We start from the raw sequence: 19087 nt of genomic DNA, 5'->3' as shown, positions 1-19087 counted from the left end.
CTGAACTGTTCTTTAAAGAAAGGGGAAGAGATGAGGGCGGCCCTCAAATGCAGCGGGAAGCAGCACATGCCTCCTCCGATTTCAGAGAAGCACGCTGCTTCACTGGCTGCAATGAAGCCTTTTACGCCACCTAGAAGCAGCACAAAATGCTCCATCTGAGTGTTTTGGGGCCACTGAAAGCTGCGCCCAGGAGGTGAGAGCCACCCACCTCTTTAAAGTGACACCTGCCTCTGACCTGGGCACAGCTTCACCCCAAAACACTCCAATGGAGCCTTTTGCGCCACTTAGAAGCTGCACAAGACCTTTTTTTCAAAGGGGGAATGGAGGAGGCAGCCGCACTGAAGTAATTGTGGTGCCGATGACATCACTACAATTACTTCTGGGTCAAGGGCGGGATGGGTGGCAAAGGCAGAGGTGGCCCCGGGCAGGGAAAAGCCCAGGAACACTCTGTCAGAGACTTCCTGGAGGTGACCTTCTGGTCAAGTCTGGGAGGTTTTCTGAGGCACAGGGAGGCCACAAGCAACTTCTAGAGGGCTAGGCACAGCCCCAAGATAAGTCCCTGCATTGCTGCGACCCTGGCCTCCCACAGATTCCATTATTTGCAGAATTTGGTATCCACAGGGCATCCTGGAACAGATCCACATGGATACCAAGGGAGCACTGCACCTCAGTTGGTCTAGTGCAGGGGTGGGCAAACTTACAACTTTAGGGATCCTGGACCTTTAACAAATGTGTAAGAGAAAATTTCAGCAGGCGCAGCTTGTCATCTGTGAGATTGGAAGTTGAAAGTGTGCCCATCCCTGGTCTAGGATGATGGGTGTTTTTCTTCCTCATAGCAAAATGTTGGGCCTTTTAATACCTGTTAAGCATTATGATTGTCACTGTAATGTTACAACTGATTCTTGTGTGTGGCGCACCCAACCTGTGGCGGGACCACACCCAGCTTCCAAAGACCAGGGCAGGTGAGGGTCTCCGAGCAAACTGGCAGAAGAGAGTGTCAGCTGCAGGTATGGGGGGGGGGGTCAGCAGGATGCCAGGTTTCGCTGACCCAGAGTCCCAGAGTGGTGCCAGGTACACCTCCATAGGATGGGGTGCCAAACAAGGAGGCAGGCATGAGGCTGGAGTGCATCCGCACCCAACTGAGACATGGCCAGAGTGGACCTTGGAAAGGCCTGAGATCTCGAAGACTAGAAGGGGTGGAGCCAAGCAATCCAGCAGTCAGGCTCATAAGGAGTCCAGCTGCCAAGGAGAGCAGTTGCTCTTCCTTGGGCCTGAGCTCCTGGAAGGCAGCCAGGGAAGCTTCGGCAGTCCCACAGCCTTGCCTCTACCTGTTCCTTGCCTTGGAGGTGCTGGAGACCTTGAAGGTTTGGCCCTCCACACTGGGGGAAGGGGAGCCTGAACCGAACCACCTGGGAGCCCGGCCCCAGGAGGCTGGAGAAGCATCCTTGCCTGGAGCCCTCCAGGGTAAACCCCAAGCAAATCCCAAGTCAGCCCCAAACAAGTCCCAGGGCAGCCCAGAAGGGAAGAGAGACCTCTCAAGCACTCCCCAAACTGGTGGTCACAGCCCAGACGTCTGTGATAAGACCCCAGGGGTCCAGAGTAAACTCAAGGACGCTGGATGACCCCAAGGCCAAAGAGACTGTGCTCCAGCCAAGTACCTAAAGCCCAGTTGAACTCGTACTAAAAGGACTCTGTGCCAAGCCTGTGTGGCACAACAAGGGTTTGATTAACGTAAAGGTGCTAACATGAATAAACTGGATCTACAAGTGAGTCAGTGGCCTCTGTGGTCTCTTCCCAGGCAGGGTAAGTCAGACACTACTCAGGCCACCCATACCCTAGCTCAGGTGCAGCAGGGGGAAAGGCAGCATCCCACCATGGACGTTACAGTGTGCAAGACATTTATGTGAACAGTGGAGCATCAGGTATGGCCCACAGAAAAAGAGGGTTGTTAAGATCCCTTAAAAATGGGATGCCCCCACTTGATGAATGTTGGGGTGGGAGGCGGACCAGCTTTCCTACAGGCATGTTGGTTCACCACTCTCCCCACCTCAGGAAAGAGGGCATGTAGTTGACTGGTCAACTTACACCAGAGGCCTTCTTATGCCACCTGAAGTATGGAATCAGAGGTTGGGTGGAGGCAATAATATTGCCAGATCCCAGTCCTCTATTATTTGAATTGTTTTATGTGCCTTTAAGCCAGGGGTCTCCAGAGGGCCAAATGAAATATCTGGCACAGTGCTGAGGGCTGGAAAAAAATGTAAATATAAAATTTAAATAAATAAATTAGAGATGGAACTTAGACAAATGAATAAATGAATGAAAGCCCAAACCTGAGCTGCCCGTGGCGCCCAGGCTCGGCGGCACCGAGAAGGGCTGGTCTACCACGGGAGGTGCCTCGGGAGGAGGGGACTTTTGTCCCCTTCCCCCGAGTAAGGTAAGCAGCCCCGCAATGGGGCTACTCACTTTACTGCCGACCTTGGTAAAGGTGCTTGTGTAGGGCACGGAGGCCCTAGTTATGGAGGAGGCACTGGCAGCTTCGCACTACTGCAGAGTGCACTGCCTTCTCCTGTGGAGGCTCCCCTTGAAGGAGAAGGAACAGGGGGTCGCAAAGCCACTGCAGCAAGCACCCCTCCTCCAGGGAGAACCCAGAAGTTACATCACATGACATAGTGATATCACTGCCCTGGGTGCCAGGGCAGTGCATTACGCCTCTGCCTGCAAGGAAGACAACTGGCTAACAAGCTATCATGACCCTTGGTGAGAGAGAGGAGTCACTGGCATGTATGCCATGGTGAGAGGGAGAACTGTAATGATGAAAATATCAGTTGGCAAAGAGTGATAACAACTGGAGATCTCTTACTTGGCATGATTTGTGTCAGACTGCGGAAGCTTGAAGCATGTGCTGTGCACCTAAGAGAGATGATTCTATTGTGGAAGGAAAACATCTGGAGACTGAAGGGTTCTACATATAGAACAATACTGTAAAGACCTTTATTGTGTCTAGCACAGCCTGTCTATTTAAACTGCCTTGAGTAATACCTGATGAGAAACATGATGATAAAAAGGCAGTACATAAATACAGAAATAAATAAATAAATTGTTGGTATATATCTTACATCAGTTTACAGACACTTATCCAAATGAAGTAACACTTCAAGGCACATCTTATGTTGCTTTGTGACACAGAAGACACGTGAACTCATAAATGTATTGTAATATCATAAAAATAGTTGTGATTGTGATGATAAAAGTGTGTGTTACTGAGGGCTGAGGAACAGGAGCTTATCTGCCACCTACAGAACTAACATCCAGAGAGAGATCTGAATCAGTAATCACTCAACTCAAGCTCAAAGGGTTAAACTAGAAGCACACATAATACAACATGACCCAATGGGGGCATACTATTTTTCATAAATCATAAGCCACAAAATATGACAAGACCACAGCTGGGGAATGGGGAACTTCAGAACAATATCCTTGGCCTTGCTTTGATTCCAACTGGGCCCTCATTTGTGTGCTGTTTTTAAGAAAAAAATTCTTCTGGGGAGGGTGCCACAATCAGGCACAAAAACTGCAGTAGGAGGAAAACCCTCATAATATTGCCACTTTCTCAGCCCCTTCCAGCTATTTAGAAAAAAAATTAACTCTTACAGTGTCACAGTGCACTAATTAGGCACATGTCTGGTTTGATCCTTAGCCTCTTGATGTGGTACTATACAAGCTCTCAATCAATGTTGATTTCTTTTTTTGGCACTTATTTGTTAAACTAGCCTGCCATGATGGTTTTAGCACAGCCAACTTGAATACTTACCATTTTTTAGATCTTGGTATATTGGCTCTAAATTTGGATACGCATTCAGATTCTCCTTGCAGAAGATCTCCCACAGTGCTGATTCACTGTTTATGCTTTCAAGTACTTCGTATACCACTGCATTAATAGTACTGTTAATAGTACTGCATTAATAGTACTGTTGTACTAAAGAGGCTCCAGGTACTTGCAGAGAGCGTCTATCCAGAATCGCAGTGTGGATTCCGAGCCAACAGGTCCACCACTGATATGGTATTCTCCCTTAGACAACTGCAGGAGAAATGCAGGGAACAACGACAGCCACTCTTTTATAGCCTTCATAGATCTCACAAAGGCTTTCGACCTGGTCAGCAGAGACGGCCTCTTCAAGATTCTCCCCAAGATTGGATGTCCACCCAGGCTCCTCAGCATCATCAGATCTTTCCACAAGGACATGAAGGGCACTGTTGTCTTCGATGGCTCCACATCAGACCCTTTTGACATCCGAAGCGGAGTGAAGAAGGGCTGTGTTCTTGCACCAACCTTGTTTGGGATCTTCTTCGCTGTCCTGCTGAAGCAGGCCTTTGGAACTGCAACAGAAGGCATCTATCTCCGGACCAGATCAGACGGAAAGCTCTTCAACCTCTCCAGACTGAGAGCAAAATCCAAAGTCCAGCTGAAATGTCTGCGTGACTTCCTCTTTGCCGACGATGCAGCTGTCACTACCCACTCTGCCAAAGATCTCCAGCAGCTCATGGATCGTTTTAGCAAGGCCTGCCAAGATTTTGGACTGACAATCAGCCTGAAGAAAACACAGGTCATGGTTCAGGATGTGGACTCACCTCCCTGCATTACAATCTCTGAGCATGAACTGGAGGTTGTCCATGACTTTGTGTGCCTTGGCTCAACGATCTCCGACACTCATTCTCTCGATACCGAGCTAAACAAGCGCATCGGTAAAGCAGCTACCACGTTTTCCAGACTCACAAAGAGAGTCTGGTCCAACAAGAAGCTGACGGAACATACCAAGATCCAGGTCTACAGAGCTTGCGTCCTGAGTACACTTCTGTACTGCAGCGAGTCATGGACTCTTCGCTCACAACAGGAGAGGAAACTGAGCGCTTTCCACATGCACTGCCTCCGACGCATCCTCGGCATCACCTGGCAGGACAAAGTTCCAAACAACACAGTCCTGGAACGTGCTGGAATCCCTAGCATGTATTCACTGCTGAAACAGAGACGCCTGCGTTGGCTTGGTCATGTCGTGAGAATGGATGATGGCTGGATCCCAAAGGATCTCCTCTATGGAGAACTCGTGCAAGGAAAGCGCCCTACAGGTAGACCACAGCTGCGATACAAGGACATCTGCAAGAGGGATCTGAAGGCCTTAGGGATGGACCTCAACAAGTGGGAAACCCTGGCCTCTGAGCGGCCCGCTTGGAGGCAGGCTGTGCAGCATGGCCTTTCCCAGTTTGAAGAGACACTTTGCCAACAGTCTGAGGCTAAGAGGCAAAGAAGGAAGGCCCATAGCCAGGGAGACAGACCAGGGACAGACTGCACTTGCTCCCGGTGTGGAAGGGATTGTCACTCCCGGATTGGCCTTTTCAGCCACACTAGACGCTGTGCCAGAACCACCTTTCAGAGCGCGATACCATAGTCTTTCGAGACTGAAGGTTGCCAATACAATAGCTTCTGGATGTGAATTTATTCTCTCGATCCATGTCTAGAAGGAAACAAGTTTTCTTTCCATCTCAGTACTCAACATTCTTTGAATGTTATGCTATACTAGCAGTGGTTCTCAAACTTTTGGCACTGGGACCCACTTTTTCGAATGAGAATCTGTCAGGACTCACTGGAACTGATGTCATGACTGGAAGTGACATCATCAAGCAGGAAGAGTTTTAACAATCCTAGGCTACAATTTACCCACACTTGCCCACGATTAAGTTCTACTATCACTGTTCAAAGCATACACACAGTAGACTATTAAAAGTACAGATAACATTTCCTCAAATGCAGTCACATGCCATGGTAGCAACAAGTCTAATATATTAAAAATGAAATAATGAAATGAATGGGGACCCACCTGAAATTAGCTCACGACCCACCTAGTGGGTCCCAACCCACAGTTTGAGAAACACTGCTATACAGTACAAGTTGTTTAGATTATTAATGTTTCAGCAAATAAGTGTTTTTTTTTAAATACATGGGGCAATTCCTTTATTGCTGCAGCAGTGAGGATTTTTAAAGCTAAAGTTATGCCCAATTGCTATTTGGGTCACCTATCTGCCTTTAACTATACAATAGAATCAGTACAGGCAGCTTTTCTTTATAATATACTGGCAGTACTACATTGTGTGCCCTATGCTACCCTAAGCTTGGAAGTGGTAGTAATTTGATTGGAGACATCTGCTTCGCTACGTTTTTTAAAATTCCTGGATTCAAATATGTTACATCTCAAACAACAACCCCTCTTCAAGAGTATGTTAGCCGACTCTTTCCCTCTCCTAAACTCGAATTGTTCATACAAAAAATCAGAACCACGGGTACTGCATTAGATTCCTTGGGAGCTCTTCCGCCACCCCAGGCTACTAAGCTCCTCAAGGACATGTTATTGGATACTGAGCAACAAGATCTCCATGCTGCAGTGCACAAAACATGCTCCTCTCTACACCTTCATCTACCATCATCTGTGTTAAAGATGGCTAACTATCCCCTCTTGAAAAATCCTCAGGAACGTCACACCCTCAAAATAATGAGGTGCAACATGCTCTCGTCTAATGTTGGGAGACATGAATCTGTGCTGCATGAAGTCTGGTCCTGCCCATATAGAAATAGGGTTGTGGAATCTCTGCCTCATATGTTACTATATTGTGAATTATGTATATCAAGAAATCCATTCATTTTACTTAAATCCCATTCTTGTGAACCTGTCAGGATGCTCTGATAAGATATTTTATGACATTTACTGGATGGTGACACAGGTCAAACCAGACACAGGTCAAACAGCAAATTATCTGAACCTATTAATACAATGTCACAGAGCCTTTTTTCCCCTCCAATTGGTTACTATAACTCAAAATAGCAGTATATTGGTGGGAGACTTATGGAGCTCCTAGCACAATTCAGCACTTGGATGATGTTTTGGTAACTATTAAACAGGAGCAGTACTTTTTTCTAGTATGTATGTATTGCAGTGGTATTCAAACTGTATTCAAACAGCCTGAGGGCTCTGCCCCATTAAGGGGCGGGGGCAGGGGGGAAGGCAGCAACGTGATCCAAAGGATCACATCATTCAAGGGGCTGCAGGGACTGGGATCTACTCACCAGTCCCTGCAGCAGCCTTCCCAGGGTGCAGGGAGCCCTGCACAAGTGTCTGCAGGGCTCCTCAGCCTTCCAAAAGTGAAAGTGCATTCCACCTCCCCAAAACTGGAATCACTCTACTTATACTTTTAGAAGCCTGGGGAGCCCGCAGATGCTTGCGCAAGACTCCCTACACTCCGGGACGACTGCTTGGGAGTTAAGTCTTGATCACTATGGTAGTCTTGATCACTATGGTAGTAGGGCCCAAGTACTATACATCTGCCAGGGATGGGCACTCAAGTCAGTACCAGGGATGGGCACTCAAGTCAGGAGACTCAGTCCAAGTTGCAAGAACGTGCTGACTCATTTACACTCGTCTCACCCATATTGATGACTAGTGTTGAGGTCTGAATCCTGAGAAATCCCTCAGGTCTTGTTCACAGGAGAAATGTTACAGGCACTGTATCTGATGCAGCCTGTAGGTGGTTAATTCTGTTGTGCTCCATGTATCCAAGAGGCAGGTGATACTAATTGCAACCCTGTGCACCTGAGGTTGAGCGTGGTTGTGTGTATAAAAGCAAGCCTGCAAACTAACGCTCCTGGGGGCATAGGAGATTGTGGAGCTGAACATGTGTTGCTGCCTGCTATGTTGCTGTAAATATACTTTGGTGGTGGAACCCAGCTTTCTGTTCGGAGTGGTTATTTGCAACTGTCCTGCCTCCTGTGGGACTGCCTTGAGCATCGGCTTCAAGTTTCTGCTGCACAGCTGTTTGCATTGCTCTGCTGGAAACTCCTACACACCACAACAACTAGGATACTGGCTTGAGTCTGAGGCCACTGACTCAGGCCCCATATGTGCAGACTCAAGTCTGTCTGTGTCTGGTTGTGTTTGCTTCCTTTTTGGGCAGTGTGAAAGACATTGGGGGGCCATCATTTAGACCGGCTGTGCAGCAGGGAAGTTCCAGCCAGGAGGCAGGGAAGGGTTAATGTTTTGCTTTTGCATGGAGCAAGAGGCGGAGGGGGTAAGCAGGCTGTCTTGTCCATCTTTGAAGGAACTGATGATCATTGAACAAAGGATGGGCAGTCTGATTTTTTTTCTTTGGATGAGGTAGAGCAGGAGGAGGAGCCCAAGGGGATTCTTGCCTCAGAACTGAGAAGTCTGGGGGGGGGGGGGAAGAAGATGGGGAAGTGGAGGGCAGTCAGTTTGTAGCAATCATGCTCTCCTACCCCATGGCTCCATTGTTACTTGGGAGGAGGAAGCGTCATTGAATGACTTGTGCACATGGAACTACTACTGAGAAGAGCTGCAAAGCATTGGGTCATTCTGGTAGTAATAATAATAATAATAGGTATTGGCAACCTTCAGTCTCAAAAGACTATGGTATCGCGCTCTGAAAGGTGGTTCTGGCACAGCGTCTAGTGTGGCTGAAAAGGCAAATCCGGTAGTGACAATCCCTTCCACACCGGGAGCAAGTGCAGTCTGTCCCTGGTCTATCTTCCTGGCTATGGGCCTTCCTTCTTTGCCTCTTTGCCTCAGACTGCTGGCAAAGTGTCTCTTCAAACTAGGAAAGGCCATGCTGCACAGCCTGCCTCCAAGCAGACCGCTCAGAGGCCAGGGTTTCCCACTTGTTGAGGTCCATCCCTAAGGCCTTCAGATCCCTCTTGCAGATGTCCTTGTATCGCAGCTGTGGTCTACCTGTAGGGCGCTTTCCTTGCACGAGTTCTCCATAGAGGAGATCCTTTGGGATCCGGCCATCATCCATTCTCACGACATGACCGAGCCAACGCAGGCGTCTCTGTTTCAGCAGTGCATACATGCTAGGGATTCCAGCACGTTCCAGAACTGCGTTGTTAGGAACTTTGTCCTGCCAGGTGATGCCGAGAATGCATCGGAGGCAGCGCATGTGGAAAGCGTTCAGTTTCCTCTCCTGTTGTGAGCGGAGAGTCCATGACTCGCTGCAGTACAGAAGTGTACTCAGGACGCAAGCTCTGTAGACCTGGATCTTGGTATGTTCTGTCAGCTTCTTGTTGGACCAGATTCTCTTTGTGAGTCTGGAAAACGTGGTAGCTGCTTTACCGATGCGTTTGTTTAGCTCCGTATCGAGAGAAAGAGTGTCGGAGATCGTTGAGCCAAGGTACACAAAGTCATGGACAACTTCCAGTTCATGTGCAGAGATTGTTTGTCAGCACGTATACTACAATTAGAATACTCTAATAATAATAATAAACTTTATTTATACCCCGCCCTTCTCCCCAAAGGGACCCAGGACTGCTTACAACATGTTAAAAACAGAATTAAAACAGAATTTAATAACACATAAAAAAGACATATTAAAACACATGAACAGATACCATAAAAACAGTAGTCAGATAAAAAGTCAGATAAAAAGAGCAAAAAGCAGCAGATCATAGAGGAATCAGGCCAGTAAAAATACTAAAAGATGTAAAAAAGATGTTTAAAAGGCCATGAACTCAGAAGGCTTGTTTAAACAAAAAGGTCTTCAGGCCTTGCCGAAAAGTCACAAGAGAGGGAGCCATTCTCAAGTCAAGGGGAAGGGAGTTCCATAAAGTTGGTACCACTACTGAGAAGACCCTGTTTCTTGCCGCCGCCCCACGTACCTCCTTAGGCGGCGGCACTTGTAAAAAGGCCTTCTCTGATGACTTAAGAGGACGAGCTGGATTGTACGGAAGTAGGCAATCTCTAAAATACCCTGGCCCCCAGCAGTATAGGGCTTTAAAGGTCAAAACCAGCACCTTGAATTGGGCCCGGAAACGAATGGGCAGCCAATGTAGCCCCCGGAAAAGTGGGCTGACAGAGTCAAACTGCCTACCTTCAGTGACCACACGGGCCGCCGCATTCTGCACTAATTGCAGTTTCCGAACCGTCTTCAGGGGCAGCCCCACATAAAGCGCGTTACAATAATCTAACCTCGATGTCACCGTGGCATGGATCACCATGACCAGGTCTGCACAATCCAAGTATGGCCGCAGCTGGCGCACCAGCCGAAGCTGAGCGAAGGCCCCCCCTAGCCACAACTGCCACCTGGGAATCCAGGAGCAGCTGCAAATCCAGGTGGACCCCCAAGCTGCGGACCTGCTCCTTCAGAGGGAGTGCAACCCCATTCAGAGCAAGCTGATAGTCCAGCACCTGCATCGAGGATTTCCGAACCAGGAGAGCCTCTGTCTTATCCAGATTTAATTTCAGCTTGTTAGCCCCCATCCAGATCCTCACTGCTTCCAGACAGCGCTCCAGGCTCTCAACCACCACCCTGGAGTCTGGAGGAAAGGAGAGATAGAGCTGGGTGTCATCAGCATATTGATGACACCCCACTCCAAACCCCTGGATGACCTCTCCCAGCGGTTTCATGTAGATAATAAATAGCATGTCTCCCAGTAAGTCTGCACATGACCCTTCTCCCTCTTGCTGCTCCTGTCCCCGCTCTCACATAGTTAATTCCACGCTCTTCTGCCTTGTTTACAGATGAAATGGGATATTAGGGGAGGGTTTAAAGATAATTCTCTCTCTCTCTCTCTCTCTCTCTCACACACACACACACACACACACACACACACAGGCAGCAGCTCCTTTTTTTCCATGGAGCCACGGCTGGCTTTTTAAAGGAAAAGATTTGTGACGCGAGTCTTTCCAAATCACAAAAATGCTCTGGTGACTTGGAAAGTCCCCTTGTTAGGACACATTTTCAATGCAGTTTGCAGGGGGCAGAGACTTGTGACAAGCCATGCTGGACTTGCCCATTCCTGCAAAGCACTGCTATAGATTGTGGTCTTGATCATTAGCAGGATGTTGCAATCATCCTAAGGTGAATTCCAAGTGCTCAGTTGGGACTTAAAATGAACTAATAGAAATAATAGTCACCTGAAATTCTTCTTGAAGGATTACTTGCTTGTCTCGTAGGATGTGAAAAAAAGGATACGATTGCTTAATTTCAGAAGCAATCTTAAATTTCTTGTTCCGGAACAACTTCCACATTTCATCCCCCATGCTAGAGTCTGGAGCAGACATATTGTAAGCAAGACAAGACAAATTTTCCAAACACCTTCAAAACCTACAAGAAAACACAGTGGAATTATTTGCACATTAATGAAGGAAAAAAAGTTGGGCCATCATTTATATGCTGAATTCTTTCCCATCAGTCTTCAAGCTGGTCTCCTTTCTGCATCTGTTTTAGAGGTGTTTGGAAATTTATTTTTTTTTGTCTTCCTGTGTGACACAGGTTCACTTCCCTTAGTCTGGGCAGATTATCTGCTGGTTCTCTGATTGGTAAATGGTTGTTTCTTTCTTTGATTTAAATAAAAGTTTTATTTTGGTTTAAAGGCCACAATTAAAAACAAGTGTTGCCTTGATGGTTCACCCACTGTCTATGGCAGGCTTCTTCAGAAGCCAGTAAAACTCTACTGAGTTATACCTTACTTTCTTAACCAGTTCTTACACATGGAATTTATATCCATTAATGCAGTGTTTCCCAAACTGTGGGTCAGGACCCACTAGGTGGGTCACGTACCAATTTCAGGTGGGTCCCCATTCATTGCAATATTTTATTTTTACTGTATTAACTTGATACTGCCATGGTATGTGACTGCATTTGGGGAAATATTACAGAACTATACTTTTAACAAGTTACTATGTTTATTCTTTTAACAATGATAGTAAATGGTACTGAATAAGTGTGTGTAGGATTGCAGCCTAGGATTGTTAAAATTTTCCTGCTTGATGATGTCACTTCCAGTCATGAAATAACTTCCGGTGGATCCTGAGAGATTCTCATTCTAAAAAAGTGGGTCCCGGTGCTAAATGTGTGAGAACCACTGCCTTGATGAGATGTTATTCCCTATCCCTCATTACCTCCTTAACTACTGCCATATAGCTTCACCCTCAGTCTTAAAAACTCAAGAACTTCCTTTTTCATTATACTTCAGATCTACCACACAGCTTCAGCCTCAGTCTTAAAGACCCTGCAACTCTCTTTTAGGACCCTAGCACGCTAGAACCCTAGAACCTCTCTTTTAGAACCCGACGCGACTTCTGGCAGGGCTTCCCCACAGCAGGGAAAGTGGATGCGGAGTGATCGCGCTCCACTTCTGCTTTAGTGGGGGCCGGGCGCGATCGCTCCACATCCACTTTCCCTGCTATCGGGAGCCCTGCCAGAAGTCACGTTGGGCTCTCTGCACCCCAGGGAGGCTGCAGGAGGCTTGGGTAAGTGCACCCAAGCCCCTGCAGCCCCCTGAGCAGCGTGATCCTGGGGATTGCGCCGCTACCTTCCCCCCGCCCCCGCTGCCTCCTCCCCCCGCCCCTGCAAACTCCCAGAGAGTTTGAGAACCACTGGCCCAAGTTCTTTATTCCTTCATGCAAACAAGAGGCATTGTGTGTGATGAAAATCCCTGTATTTTTTGCATACATTTTCCTGTGTTTTTTGCATATGTTTCCCAAAAGCTGTTTATACATCCTCCTGCAGTAGTAATTGTCTGAATTCAGTACCATTACAGAAGTCCCAAATGTCAGGGCAGCAAGGTGAGTTTGTGTATTCACTGGGTCCGAGTCCAGCTTAGATAATAGATCCTACCAACTCTCCTGCAGAGACTGGAATGCAACAGCTAATTAGTCATCCAAGCCCACCTGATCAGGTCAAGGGGCAGGAAGAGTTGCCTACGTGCCTGTAACTCATAAAAGTCAGATAACTTGTGACATCATCAACCATAGGTTTTATAAGGTCATGTGCAGGGATGCCTGGGTGTTGTGGCCATAAACCAGGGGTGCCCAAACCCCGGCCCTGGGGCCACTTGCAGCCCTCGAGGCCTCTCAATGCGGCCCTCAGGTAGCCCCCAGTCTCCAATGAGCCTCTGGCCCTCCAGTGATTTGTTGGAGCCCACACTGGCCCGATGCAACTGCTCTCAGCATGAGGGCAACTGTTTGACCTCTCACGTGAGCTGTGGGATGAGGGCTCCCTCCACTGCTTGCTGTTTCACATCTGTGATGCAGTAGCAGCAGAAAAGGAAAGGCCAGCCTTGCTTTGTGCAAGGCCTTTTATAGACCTTTGTGCAAGACCTTCATTTATTCATATAAGTTCATCTTTAATATATTCATTTATGTAAACATATGTAAATTTATTCAAATTTTAAATGTAAATTAATTCTTTTTTTCCCCAGGCCCTGACACAGTGTCAGAGAGACAACGTGGCCCTCCTGCCAAAAACTCTGGACACCCCTGCCATAAACTTTAGTACAGAACAGCTTTTGTTTTGCATAAAGGGCTCACCCATCCACTTTGCTGCATTGTGGACCAGAACCAGATCCCTTGAAATAGTATAGGGCAGCAATTTTCAATATTATTCTTGTCACACTGAACTCTGTGGTCTTCTCTATGGTCTTCACCTCTTGTGATATCACTTCTGGGAGACTTGTCCGAGTTCTGTGGCTGTTTCTAGGACAACTGTCTGTAGTAATGAATTGTCTGTCCCTCTGGAGGAAGACGCACAGACAATTCATTACTACAGACAGTTGCCTTAGAAACAGAACCGCAGAAGCCAGATGCATTTTCCAGTTATTTTCAACCACTCTGCTCCAAACTCCCACAGCACACCTGAAGACTTTTCGCAACCCACCAATGTGCCACGGAACACCAGTTGAACATCACTGGTATAGAGAAAGAGAGTAGGGGGAAAGTACTCAGTTTTGTCTGTCAGGACTTTGTTTTGTTTGCTGCTTGTATTTTAACCTCCTTGCCACCCTTTGTCAAAAAGAAAAAACTTTTTAACCATTTTTTCTTGTTCATTTTTTGGTATGTGTCTTGTTTTGACATGTAGGGACCTCACCTTTCCTTTCCTCTCCTTAGACCTTCCTTTTGGTTTTGGTCCTTCAGCCATTTAAATAAATTCTGCTTTTTTTATAGATTACCTGCCTGGACTCTGTTTATGAGAAAATGGGGTGTTGCACTTCCCAAATGGCTCACTCGCACTACTGTTTGTTTTTAAGCCATTTCTGCCCAACTTTGTGTATACGAAACAGGGACATGTGTACTCCTATAGGCCAGGCAAAATTAAGAGGACACTGCTCGAATGAGGGACATCTTGTAAGCCTGGGAGAGAGTATTGCATTAGGTATTGCATTATATTACACAAGAACATTTTGGGCTAGGGAGAATGCTGGTGCATCATAAAAATGGAACTATTGTTAAAAATCCATGCTGGTTGTGCCTTGTTGTGTTGTCTTGAAGCATTTGGGGGGCCACTGTGAAAAACGGGAACCTGGTCTAGATGGGCCTTTGGCCTGATCCAGCAGGGCTCTTCTTATGTTCTTAACCAAATGTAACCTCATGACAAATTAGACGCATTTCCAGTGTCACTCTAACCCAGGCTAGTGACAGCCAAACACAATACCAAAACAGGGTAGAAGAGGATGGGGAGAATTTGGGAGAGAGAAAGGAGAGTTTTGGTGAGGCAAATTCTGCAGTCCCGTCTCAGTATCCTAAACCTGGGTTCACTGTTAAGTCTAAATCAGGCCAGGAAGGGATGTGCATGCAGGGATGTGTGATGGGTGGGGAGGCAGGTGCTTCCCTGGAGTCCTTCAAAAAGAGCCGCAGTCCTGTGAGGTGCCTGAGTACCCACAAGCCATGCGCAGAGCCAGGAGGGAGGGAGTGCAGACCGTGTGGGTTGTGGATACTTGGGGGCTTCACAGGACGGGTGGGGCTTTTTGAAGGACTCCAGGGAGGAGGTATTGCCTCACCTGCCCCACCCACCACAAGTCCCTGGATTCATGTAACTTCAGACATAATGTCTCACTTGCACACACGGTTTCGAACACCCAATTCTCGCTGTGGGCTGTCAGCTAATGCAACATCCTAGAGCTATCCTTCCTTAGTGCAAAGCACTCTTCGCGGGCTATGATTTGGGGTGGCAGTGTGGCTGCTGGGCTACTCCCCCCCCCCCGCATTCAAAATCCCCGCTGCTCTCACCACCACCCCTTACCCCTGCGGGTTCCCAGGGGTATGGAGGAGGAGGAGGACACGCGAGGGTCAATGAGGGGACTCCCAGGAAGCGCAAAGGAGGCGCTCCCGCCCGTCCGCTGGGGAAAGCGAGGCTTGTGGCACCCCGAGGACCAGGCAGCGCGTTGCTGCGCACTCACCGGGCTCGCCCTGCGGGGGGCTGTCCCTCGGAGCGCTCTCCCAGCCCGTACCTGCAGCCCTGGAACAGCTGGTGGCGAGTGCCGGCGGCTGCCTGTCGGGAAGCGATGACGGCCCCGGCAGGGTTTCGCGGGAAACGAAAGCGAAAGCAGGAGGGCGGCGGCCGCGCCCCACTCCTCCTCCGTATGCGGAACGCTCCTGGGCAGATGTCTGCGAACCTCCTTCCGAAGGGTGCCCAGCCAGTGGCGTAGCTGGAGGGGTGCCAAGCACTCAGGGCCCGATCCTCTCCAACTTTCCAGCTCCGGTGCAGCCACAATGGAGCCCCGTGGTGAGGGAACACGTGTTCCCAGGCCCCAGAGGAATTCTATCAGGGGGTACAAAGTTTCTTTGGGGCCCCTTTGCAAAGGGGGAGGGGTGCAACAGAGCAGGGGAGGGTGGTGACGGGCAAGGAGAATGGGGACTGCTGGAAAAGTCTTTGGAGCCCAGGGCTACCCACCCATGTGGCATCAGCAGCTAGATACAGTGATACGGAAAACCAAACACGCTCCTGAGTCTCTCTAAAATCTTTTAAATATAGAAAATCATGCAGAAAATGAGCATCATCATATTTAGGCTCAGGAAGGTGTCCTGTGTGTACCAAAACTTGCTTCTACAACAGCTGTAATCATTACAGCTGTGTCCCTGAGCTCAACACTCCTTCATGGTAAGCAGATCCACCAGCCAAAGAGCTACTGTAGCAGGCCGGTTTCTTCCCAGATTTGACATTGTGCTCAGGAGTGTCATGTATGCATCCTTGGCCTATCATATATGGCTTGGCAGTAGGTAAAGTAGTTGCAGCCACATGCTCGTGGCAGTGTCCCCAGCATCCCGTGCAGGCAACAAGTCTGAGTAGACAGGAAAATGTAAGAGCCCACGAAATTTCTGGGCCCCCTCCTTTGGCTCCTGGGCCCCCTTTTTGACCCTGGGTCCAGCGACAAATTACCCCTTTACCCCCCCCCGCAGGCCCTGTCCACAATCCCTCCTATACTCAATAAGACAAAGCTGTAAATATATTTGATTTATTTTAGAAGATTAAATATGGTTACATGTAAAAGAACAGTAGATGGGACTCGTCAGCCTGGGAAGGCAGCTCATCTAAGAGAAGGAAACTCTGACCTCAAACCTCCACTGCCTTGTGGCTATATCCAGTTGTGGAAAAGGCTTCAGGAGTCAACCTCGAGGCAAAATCCGGAGCCAGAGTCCCTGAGGCAGTTCATGGCTGAACACAGTCACGTCCTGGCAACTCCTGCGACGCTGTTAGAACCAACCGTATTGGCTTCTGCCTTTCCATTGGACCATTTCAGCGGCGTGGAGAGGGGGGATTTGCTGCATGGGTAACAGCCTATCCTCCATACCTTCTTTACCCAGGCTTCGCGCACTGGAGAGGACACTGTTCCAGAACCACCTTTCACAGCGCGATACCATAGTCTTTCGAGACTGAAGGTTGCCAACATATAAAAGAACAGGCACTTAGACAATAATACAGCATGGGCAGAATACAGCAGCATAAAAACAATAAAAAGCAAACACTCCTAACCAGGAGTGTCAAACATAAGGCTTGATTACAAGCATTATTTTGATTATAAGGCCCTTGTCTGAGCATTCCCACCACACACCCCTCCCAAGAACAGTTGTGCGCACAACAATCAGAATGCTCAGTCATGGGGGTCAAAGGGGGCTATCCCCAGCCTGGCCATGATGGCCAGCAGGCTTGCCAGAGTGGCAGAATTTTGCTCCACCAGATGCTCCAGCAGAGCTTGACTTTCTGCTGCCTCAGCGGGTGTGTAGTGTTGCTCCTGTGCTTCCATAGTCCTCTGGATCCCCTGAAGGGTCCTCCTCATGGCTCTGGCATTCCCCTCCAAGTACAGCAGACTATCCTGGATGGCAAGGTTCTGACCTAGGACTGACTGTATGTCCCCGCGGATTGCTCGGATCCCTGCCAAGACCCGGGGAGCCAGTGCTGAACCTGTGGAACAAAGGAGGGACATGGGTTAAGGTTACTGCCACCTTGATGCCTGGCACCCCAGCAACCCGCCCCTATCAACAGCTCCATCCAGTCAGGCCAGGCATGGGCCCAGTCAGGCCCCTAGAGGGCTGCAGGGGCAGGGACACTGGGCCTGACACTGGTGGGAACGGGGGGGGGGCACTCACAGTGGCACTGATTGCGGCACCAGGCTCTTCGTCTATGCCATTGTCGTCGCTGGCCTGGCATGGGCACTGCTGTTGCCTCCAGCTGTGGCTCCTGTGCTGCTGCTGCTGCTGCTGCTGCTGCTGGTAGACTCTCCTCTTCCAGCTCCATCTCTGGAGCAAGCCCCTCAAGCTCCTCTGCAGATGCTGGTGGTAGCCGGTTATCCGCTGGGGACTTGAGGGGCAGCTCCTCAACCCCAGCAGGCAGCTCCTTTTTGGCAGCTTCAGACTCTGCCCGTGCTGGCAGCTCCTTCTCTGATCCTGCCTGTGGCCACAGCTCTTCCTCCTCAGACCCCTCAAGTGGTGGCAGCTCCTCCCCTGTGGTCTCAGACTCTGCCAATGGCAGCAGCTCCTCTGTTCCTGGCACAGGTACTGGTGATGGCTGCTGCTGTTGCTCCAGTGGGAGAGATAGTGCTGCTGTTGTCTCTGTAACCTGGGCATTCACCTCAGCTACAACCACTGTGGGAAGGGAAAAAAGAGGTGTTCTTAGGGGTGTCCAGTCCTGCATTTAGGATGGGTGACCTATGGCTGGGATGCTAATGGGAGGAACAGTAGGCCCACTCCTTGTGAAAAGCTACCTTGATGGCTTCCACCGGCCCCGCAAATAGAGCACCCATGGCCATGGAGCCCCATGGCTCAACCCACTTCCTGCCAAGCTATGAGGTTGGGTGCTGTGGTGCTGCTCATCAGGGTGAGAAGATGGGAGCTTAATCCCACTGCCCTCATAAGGGCTCCAACAGTCTCTGGTGTCCAATGCTGTCTTCAGGCAGCTTTGTCAGCCATTTTGCTTGGGATGACAAAGTTTCATGTGATTTGGATGTCATCACACCCCTCAGTGGCATGGATACAGCTTGGATGCTGACTGGGTGGCCCTGCAATGCTGAGGGACTGTCAGGCATCAGATTCACATCCGAGCCATGCCTGAGCAGAATGCAGCTTTTCCAACCCCTCACTACAGTGGGAGCATGGCAAGGCTGCTCCTCACCCATTTTCTCACCAGGCAGCTGTGCCATGGCTGACAGCAAGAAGGGCTTCCCTGCTGACCTTGCTTCCTGGGACCAGCTGGGACATGCGGGGGAATCTGTTAGGGATGAGACACCTTGTAGTTTTTTATTACGTTGTGTTTTCCATGTTTTAGTGCACAGGATCCATGGAGGAGCTGCACCTGGAACATGCACAGAAGGGGAGTTGCTAATGCTTCCTTCCTAGCAGGATTGTTGTGCTTCAGCAAACTCTCCAACAGTCAGCTGTGCAACAAACAGATGCTGGTGCAGTTAAGCACGGCTGAGGAGTTTAGTGTCCACTAATAAGTTTGCAATGCCACAACACCCTGGCTGGATGGGGTGAGTCAGCAACCCGATCTATGGCTTGTGGGCCGCACTGCCCACATCATGGCAGCGGCTGGCTTTTGTTGGGGATACTCACTCAACACCCTTCTTATGGCCCTCAGATGCTGCCTGGGTGGAAGACTATCCCTGTATCCATTCCCATTCAATTATCTGCATCAGAGTTGGGATTCAGCTCTTATCCTACCCCTGATTTCTCATCCTGCACAGCTGGCTATGGATGGATATTGCTACCCTGCTATCCCAGCCATGTGCCCCCTCATCCTCTTCCAAACACTTCTCCTTATC

At 49.1% G+C, this 19087-nt stretch overlaps 1 long non-coding RNA gene across 1 annotated transcript; it reads right to left on the bottom strand.

Annotated features, from left to right (window-relative positions):
• Nucleotides 1-16271: 16271 nt before the first annotated feature.
• On the bottom strand, nt 16272-17525 carry LOC136645651 (uncharacterized). The gene is made up of 2 exons (XR_010794153.1): nt 17418-17525; nt 16272-17232 (listed from the first exon to the last, which is right to left on the bottom strand). It is a non-coding gene; the product is annotated as an uncharacterized lncRNA (long non-coding RNA).
• Nucleotides 17526-19087: the final 1562 nt, after the last annotated feature.

The sequence above is a fragment of the Tiliqua scincoides genome, chromosome 3, assembly GCF_035046505.1.
Source record: "Tiliqua scincoides isolate rTilSci1 chromosome 3, rTilSci1.hap2, whole genome shotgun sequence".
Lineage (NCBI taxonomy): Eukaryota > Metazoa > Chordata > Lepidosauria > Squamata > Scincidae > Tiliqua > Tiliqua scincoides.
The sequence above is the reverse complement of the archived record's forward strand: the minus strand, read 5'-3'. Positions and strand labels throughout refer to the sequence as shown.